The sequence below is a fragment of the Cervus elaphus genome, chromosome X, assembly GCF_910594005.1.
Source record: "Cervus elaphus chromosome X, mCerEla1.1, whole genome shotgun sequence".
Lineage (NCBI taxonomy): Eukaryota > Metazoa > Chordata > Mammalia > Artiodactyla > Cervidae > Cervus > Cervus elaphus.
The window spans coordinates 156,752,860-156,759,966 of NC_057848.1; positions in this window are offsets into that span (position 1 = coordinate 156,752,860).

The following is a 7,107-nucleotide window of genomic DNA, read 5'->3' on the forward strand; positions in this document are numbered from 1 at the left end:
CTCTCTAGTCGCAGGGCGTGGCTTCTCATTGCAGTGGCTTCTCCAGTTGCAGAGCGCGGGCTGCAGGGCGTGCAGGCTCAGTAGTTGTGGTGCGTGGGCTTAGTTGTTTCACGTCATGTGGGATCTTCCTGGATCAGGGATGGAACCTGTGTCTCCTGCTTTGGCAGTCGGTTTCTTCACCACTGAGCCACCAGGGAAGCCCAAGAGCAGATTTTTAACACCTCGCTTTTTTAGTACATATTTTATACCTTCCTGTTCATGGAAAATGACAAGTTAAATAAAAATGAAATATAGGTCATCCATAACCCCACTGCCCACTCTCAGGCTTTAACATATTTCCTTCCAATACGTTTAATGGACTTTTATAATGAAAATTATTCTACTTAGAAACAGGTATTTTTATCCTGCATGACTTGCTCAAGATTAGATCCAACATTATTCCCATTCCACTTAAACTCTTCCTAAGCATCATTACACACATTATTTCTTATGTGTGTCCAATGTAAATAGGGAGATGGCACTCCAAGGTGAGACTCAAGATGAGAAGGTAGTCCAAAAAAAGTCAAGGGTAGATGAGGGATATGTTAAAAGGGCTAAGATGGTCACCAAGAAAGCAGACCAAGAGAATGCCCGACCAGAGCTGGTGGTTGATAAGCCTTGGGGTAGAATGTTGGGGAAGGGAGAGTTTGTTCCAAGAAATTGATGTCCCTATGGCGTAGCCGCATGCTGCAGTTAGCCACTTCTCTTGAAATCTCAAAGTGTATTGCTGAATCCAGTTTACCATCCTAAATCCCATGTTTTCTAAGATTACTTATTTTGGGGGGCCCTATGATCCCTCCATATAAGCTGGCTTCTGTTAGCATCCTCTTCCTCCCTACTGAGCCTACCAGACATATTTGTATGTATCATAACTCCAACTGTGGGCTTGAGTTAATGCTTTTTCTGCTTCAGCGCCCACATGTATCAGGGCTTCCTTGGTGGCTCAGTGGTATAGAACCCAACTGCCAATGCAGGAAACATAGATTTGATCCCTAGGTCGGGAAGATCCCCTGGAGAAGGGAATGGCAACCCACTCCGGTATTCTTGTTTGGGAAGTCCCATGGACAGAGGAGCCGGGCAGGCTACAGTCCATAGGGTTGCAATAGAGTTGGACATGACTTAGCAACTGAGCATGCACAGAAGCCCGTGTGTATCAGTTAATTCAAATCTATATTCAAAGCGTGGAAGCATGCAACATATCTGAGTCTGTGTTCTGGCCTAACTGGGGCCTCTGCTACAGTGATGTACCATTATCCTAACAAAGGGATTTCACCATTATAAATAACATTGTAATAAATGCACTGTAATGTGGTTTTTTTGCATTAATCTCTGGTAATCATCCACATCACAGGTAATTTCTTTCAGGAAAACTCCTAAATGTGAAATTACACAGTCTTAAAGTATAAGCATTTTAAAAGAGTCTTGATATATAATGCAAATTCTTTTTCCCAAAAGTGGTTTGAATTTTCACTTTCAGCTGCCACCTAGGAGAGTAGAAAAGGCACATTTTGGAATCCATTCCTGTGTTTCTAAGAGTAGGATGGCTGATGGGTGCACTGACTGCTGGAGTTAGAACCAGAGAGTCTTGGTTTAAACCCTGGCTTGCCACCTATGTGACCATGATTGGTCACTTACTTTTTGAAAACTAGGTTTCTTCATGTATCTAATGGGTCTAGTGACACCTTCCCAAAGAAGCATTAGAATGAATATATGAGAAATTACACATTTAAGGCTTAATTCACATTCCCTTTCAGATCTTCTTGGAGGCCAGTTAATTTGGGGAATAAATGAGAGTTTATATTTTAATGACCAATAATGGTCTAGTGGACAACTCTTCCCAGTTATCTTCATCTGAGCAGAGGACATGGAAACAATCTCCTCTCTTCCCTCCCCCCTCTTCTTTTTCTTTTTTGACTGGCCAAGCTTGGAGGCTGAAGGTGGGGGCTTCCACAGAACCCCTAGACCACACAGCACCAGTACTGCCTGCCCTGCCCTCTAGTGGAAGGTCCCACCATCCCACTCTGATAGGATAATAAGCCACATGGTAGGTGCAGAAGTTTGGACTAGCATTTCTGGTTTAGGAATGACTTTACTGTTCTGAATTCGACCGAGTACCACACTTGCCAACAATAGCAAAGTAAGAATACAATTCAGCACCTCATTAATCCCAACATAATTACATGTGTGGTTTTCATTTCACATTTATTATTTCTTTTTCTCAAGAGCAAGCCAGGACCAAGTTAGGCATGTTATAGTCATCCAGCCCAAAGGTCAGGAAGGTATTGGTGGAGGAGGGAGAGGCAAGGGTTTTGGGGGAAAGCAAAGACTGTAGCTGACTTTCGTTCAAGTGCTGATGGGAATTGCTCATTGATCATTTGTGCAGACTTCAACATTGAAGTGGATTTTGGGACTGACTAAACTAAAATCATGGGAAGCATGAATAAATTTAGTCTCCGAGTCTTTGAATCTGCTCACCTATACATTTCCAGCAACCACAGCTTCAAATCATAGAACCTTGTTAGTAACATGTTAGCTCTAAAATGGATCTGTGAGATAACCTCCTTGTTTTACAGATGAGGAAACAGGTTCAGAGACCTTACATGACTTGTTGAATATCACATAAGCTGTTAAGAGAAGAGCCAGGCTGTACACCATCTCCCTCCTTCTGTCTGCATTTGTGAAACATTTATGATTACAGTGCTTATTGTAGTTTAAACAAACTAGAAAACAATTGGAAAATCACTGGCTTAATCTGTGCTCCCCCCCACCAATGTAAGTTAATTTCCAGTATAATAAACTACAGGAGGATATTCATCTGGGGCATTTTGTTCTAATTGGGCTGATAAGAGCCCTAGCTCAGGAATGAAAAAACTGGGGATGAAGAATTTGTTTCTATTCCAGGCGCAGAAAATTTGTGAAGTGCAAAAAAGTACTTTGAAATTCTCTGAAGTAGGATAAAGGTAGAAGTGTAATGCCAAACTGACTTTTGTCACCTTCCTTTAAGCTTTTTGATTCTACAAATATTTAGCAACTGTGAGCAGGCAGGTCAGCAGGAGCACCGGACACATTAAGGCCTTCAAGGGCTCTGCGGGTCAAAGGCTGGGCTGGGGTCTGGGCAGATTGTGAGAGGGTTTTGGGGAATTCCCAGGAGTCCAATGGTTAGGACTCTGCACTTTCACTGCTGGGTCAGGGAACTAAGATCCCACAAGCCATGTGGCATAGCCAAAAAAAGGGGGGGGGTGAATTTTTGTTCACTTAAAAGTGGGGTAATAGTTAAGGGTTGAGAGCAGGGGGAACAACACATCCAAGCAATGCTTTAGGAGGACGAATGATCTGGGAGCAATGTGTGGTAACTTAGACGCTCAGTCGTGTCGGACTCTTTGCGACCCCATGGACTATACGGTCCATGGAATTCTCCAGGCCAGAGTACTAGAGTGGGTAGCCTTTCTCTTCTCCAAGGGATCTTCCCAACCCAGGTCTCCCACATTGCAGGCGGATTCTTTACCAACTGAGCCACAACGGAAGCCCAGTGGGTGGTAAGGAAAGAGGAAAAAGAGACTTCAGGCTGGAGGCCAGCCGGGGAATGTACAAAAACATCAAGGAGAGAAGTGGAGGAAGACCTGACTAGAGTTGCAGAACCAGGAATTATCTCAATTTGGGATCCTTATAGAAGGAGACCCCAAGACAAGGATTCAGTTGCAAATAGTTTCTTTGATTCAATTGCAAACAGTTTATTTGATTCAATTGCAAATTGTTTCTTTGAGAGGTGATCCCAGGAATCTTTGGTTGGGGAGAGGGAAAGTGAGACAGGGAAAGAAAGGAAGGCGGTAACAGGTGTGTTAGCAAGCCAGTTAGTGGAGGCGAGACTGAAGGTTTCACTGTTGTCCCCCTAAGGGACTGGGAAGATGGAGAATTCACTCACACCCTCCCCCCCACCGTTAGTTTAAAACTGATTCCAGAAGCACTAACTCTCCAGCACTCTGGGTTTGCCCTGTATATGGGCCAATTGTGCTCCAACAGCAACAAAAAAATGCTCTCAGGAATCCAGGAGATACTCAAGCAGTCCTGGATATTTTATTTTATTTATTTATTATTTTGGCCACACCTCGTGGCTTGTGGGATCTTAGTTACCCGACCAGGGATGGAACCCATGGCCCCTGCAGTGGAAGCACAGGGTCCCAACCTGTGGATTGCCAGGGACATTCCAATCCAAGATATTGTAGACAGGACTTCACACTCTGTATGTACATAGTTGAGCGGGAAGACCTCAACTTGACCTTCTCTAAATTCTTTCCTTCACCTTCAAAAACAGACTACCCTGCTTATGAGCACCCACTGCATTCTTGCTGTATCTAATCCCAGTTTTTAATCCATGCCCCTTTAAAAACTCTACTCCATAATACAAATTTCCTTGAGGAACTCGTGATGGGAGTTTTGCAAGTTAAAAACACTTCTCAAAATAAATAAATAAATAAATAAAAACACTTCTCTAATGAGATTACAGAAGACTGGAAATTATAGTAATGAAAGTGTACATCAGGCATGTGATACCCAAGGTAGAAAAGAAAAACATATTAACTCCATTTGCCTTAACTTACTTCAGTGAAGCTGGCAACAGGCAAGCTCTCCAGCACCACCGTTTACTAGAATTAATTCAAAGTCCGGCTAGGGTTCAATCCAGAATAGAAATTGGCCAGGACTTCAAATTGGAAACCATTTGACATTAAAGTCAGGCTGACATATTTTCTTTTCAGAACAACACACTCAGAATTTAAGAAATTTAAGGAATTTTTGGAAAATTCCATAATAGGTCAATGATGATTTACTTCAAGAAGAGATAAGTGACTTTCTTAGGGAAACAATAAATTGCTTGCATTTGTGGACCTTAACCCTGACCTCTTTGTGTCTTTCAGTTAGTTTATGAAGAGGGTAGGGAGTGAGAAAGCACTAACAGATCCCAGGACAGATTTTTGAGTGCTGAAGTCCACCCACTGAACTCTGGAGCAAAGTAACCAACACTTGAAAATATATGAAGCAGAAACGCCAAACCTCAGATGGCTTTAAGGAGAGGGAATAAATGTAAAGCCCAGGATGAAAGCATGGCATCTCTGGGTGAGACAGTTTTTCTTCCATTGTTATTTGCCCCTTTCCTTTGATCACAGACCCATGCAACCAGGATTTGGTTCGGAAGGTGGGAGACAGCTACTGTGACTTTTACTCCTAACTGGAGTGGCCTGGGTGTTGACCCAAATTGGGATGAATTATTTCCATGAAACCAGTAAATATTTATTGAGCACCTTCTAGGTGCAGGGAACTGAATCAAATGTTCCGTGGTTTGTAAATATGTCTGTCCTGGAGGACCTTAGACTTTGATAGGGGAGATAAGATTCACACATCAAAAACTCTAAAAAGTCAAAAGGAATAAATGCTCCTCCTCAGCTCCAACTGCCCTTTGTACCTGTAACCATTAAAACAATATTAATAATAATAGAACCCATTTATAGAACACTTTCAGTAGTCTAGACTCTGTGAGTTAAGAGTTATTACTGTCTTATTTTACAGATGTGAAAGCTAAGGCACTTGCCCAAGTTCACACAGCCAGTTAGCGTTGGCGCTGAGATTCAAATCCAAGCTATCTGGCTGCAGAGCCCATACTCTTAACAACCGTACTTCCTACCGCACCATCTTTTTTTTTAATATTAAGTTGTTTGTGTACACAGCTATTTCCCAGTTACTCTGGAAGGTTCTGTGAGGTAGGAGACCTGTGTTTTCATTCTTGTGTTCTAGCATTTCTCACAGGGTCTGGTTCCAGAAGCTTATTAGTAAATACTGAACGAATGAATGAATGAACTTGAAGCACGGGTGAAGCTCTGTAACTGTTTAGAGAAGGAAAAAATGACATTTATTCATAGGCATGAGGGAGGGCTGCATGGAAGAAGTGGCCTTCAGTATCTACTTCGACGGGTGACTAGGAGCCATGGTTAGGAGGAACGGTTTTCAATTCTGTGCAGCAGGTGCAGACCTTCAATCACATGGGAGGATGCTGGCTGATTAGAGGGCCTATAGCCTGTGATGTTAGTTCACCTGCTCCCCAGAAGAAATGGACATTCCATTGACAAGTGCCTAGAGCCATGGGCCCATCTGGCTCCAGAGGCCACGAGACTACTGGAGATGGAGCCAGTGAACAGATACCCTTCAAATGGAGGACTGAGCACATGGGAAGCTGGGCAGTGAGAGGCAGCACCACTTGGCTGTGCTGGGCTGGGTCCACCGCAGGGCCCCAGGACTCTGAACCGAGGCATTGCTGGTCCTGGAAATTCGGACACAGGGGCTGCTGCTGGTGGGCGGGACCCGCAATGGGAATCACATGGCACACCAGCATGGTGCCCAGGGCAGCCCACCTTGTGGTGCTGGTGGTGGGGTTCAGTTCAGTTCAGTCACTCAGTCGTGTCCAACTCTTTGCGACCCCATGAATCACAGCATGCCAGGCCTCCCTGTCCATCACCAACTCCCAGAGTTTACTCAAACTCATGTCCATTGAGTCAGTGATGCCATCCAACCATCTCATCCTCTGTCATCCCCTCCTCCTCCTGCCCCCAATCCCTCCCAGCATCAGGGTCTTTTCAAATGAGTCAGTTCTTTGCATCAGGTGGCCAAAGTGTTTGAGTTTCAGCTTCAGCATCAGTCCTTCCAATGAATATTCAGGACTGATTTCCTTTAGGATGGACTGGTTGGATCGCCTTGATGTCCAAAGGACTCTCAAGGGTCTTCTCCAACACCACAGTTCAAAAGCATCAATTCTTCAGCGCTCAGCTTTCTTTATAGTCCAACTCTCACATCCATACATCCATACATAGCTTTGACTAGATGGACCTTCATTAGCAAAGTAATGTCTCTGCTTTTTAATATGCTGTCTAGGTTGGTCATAACTTTTCTTCCAAGGAGAAAGCGTCTTTTAATTTCATGCCTGCAGTCACTATCTGTGGTGATCACTGTTTCCACTGTTTCCCCTTCTATTTGCCATGAAGTGATGGGACCAGATGCCATGATCTTTGTTTTCTGAATGTT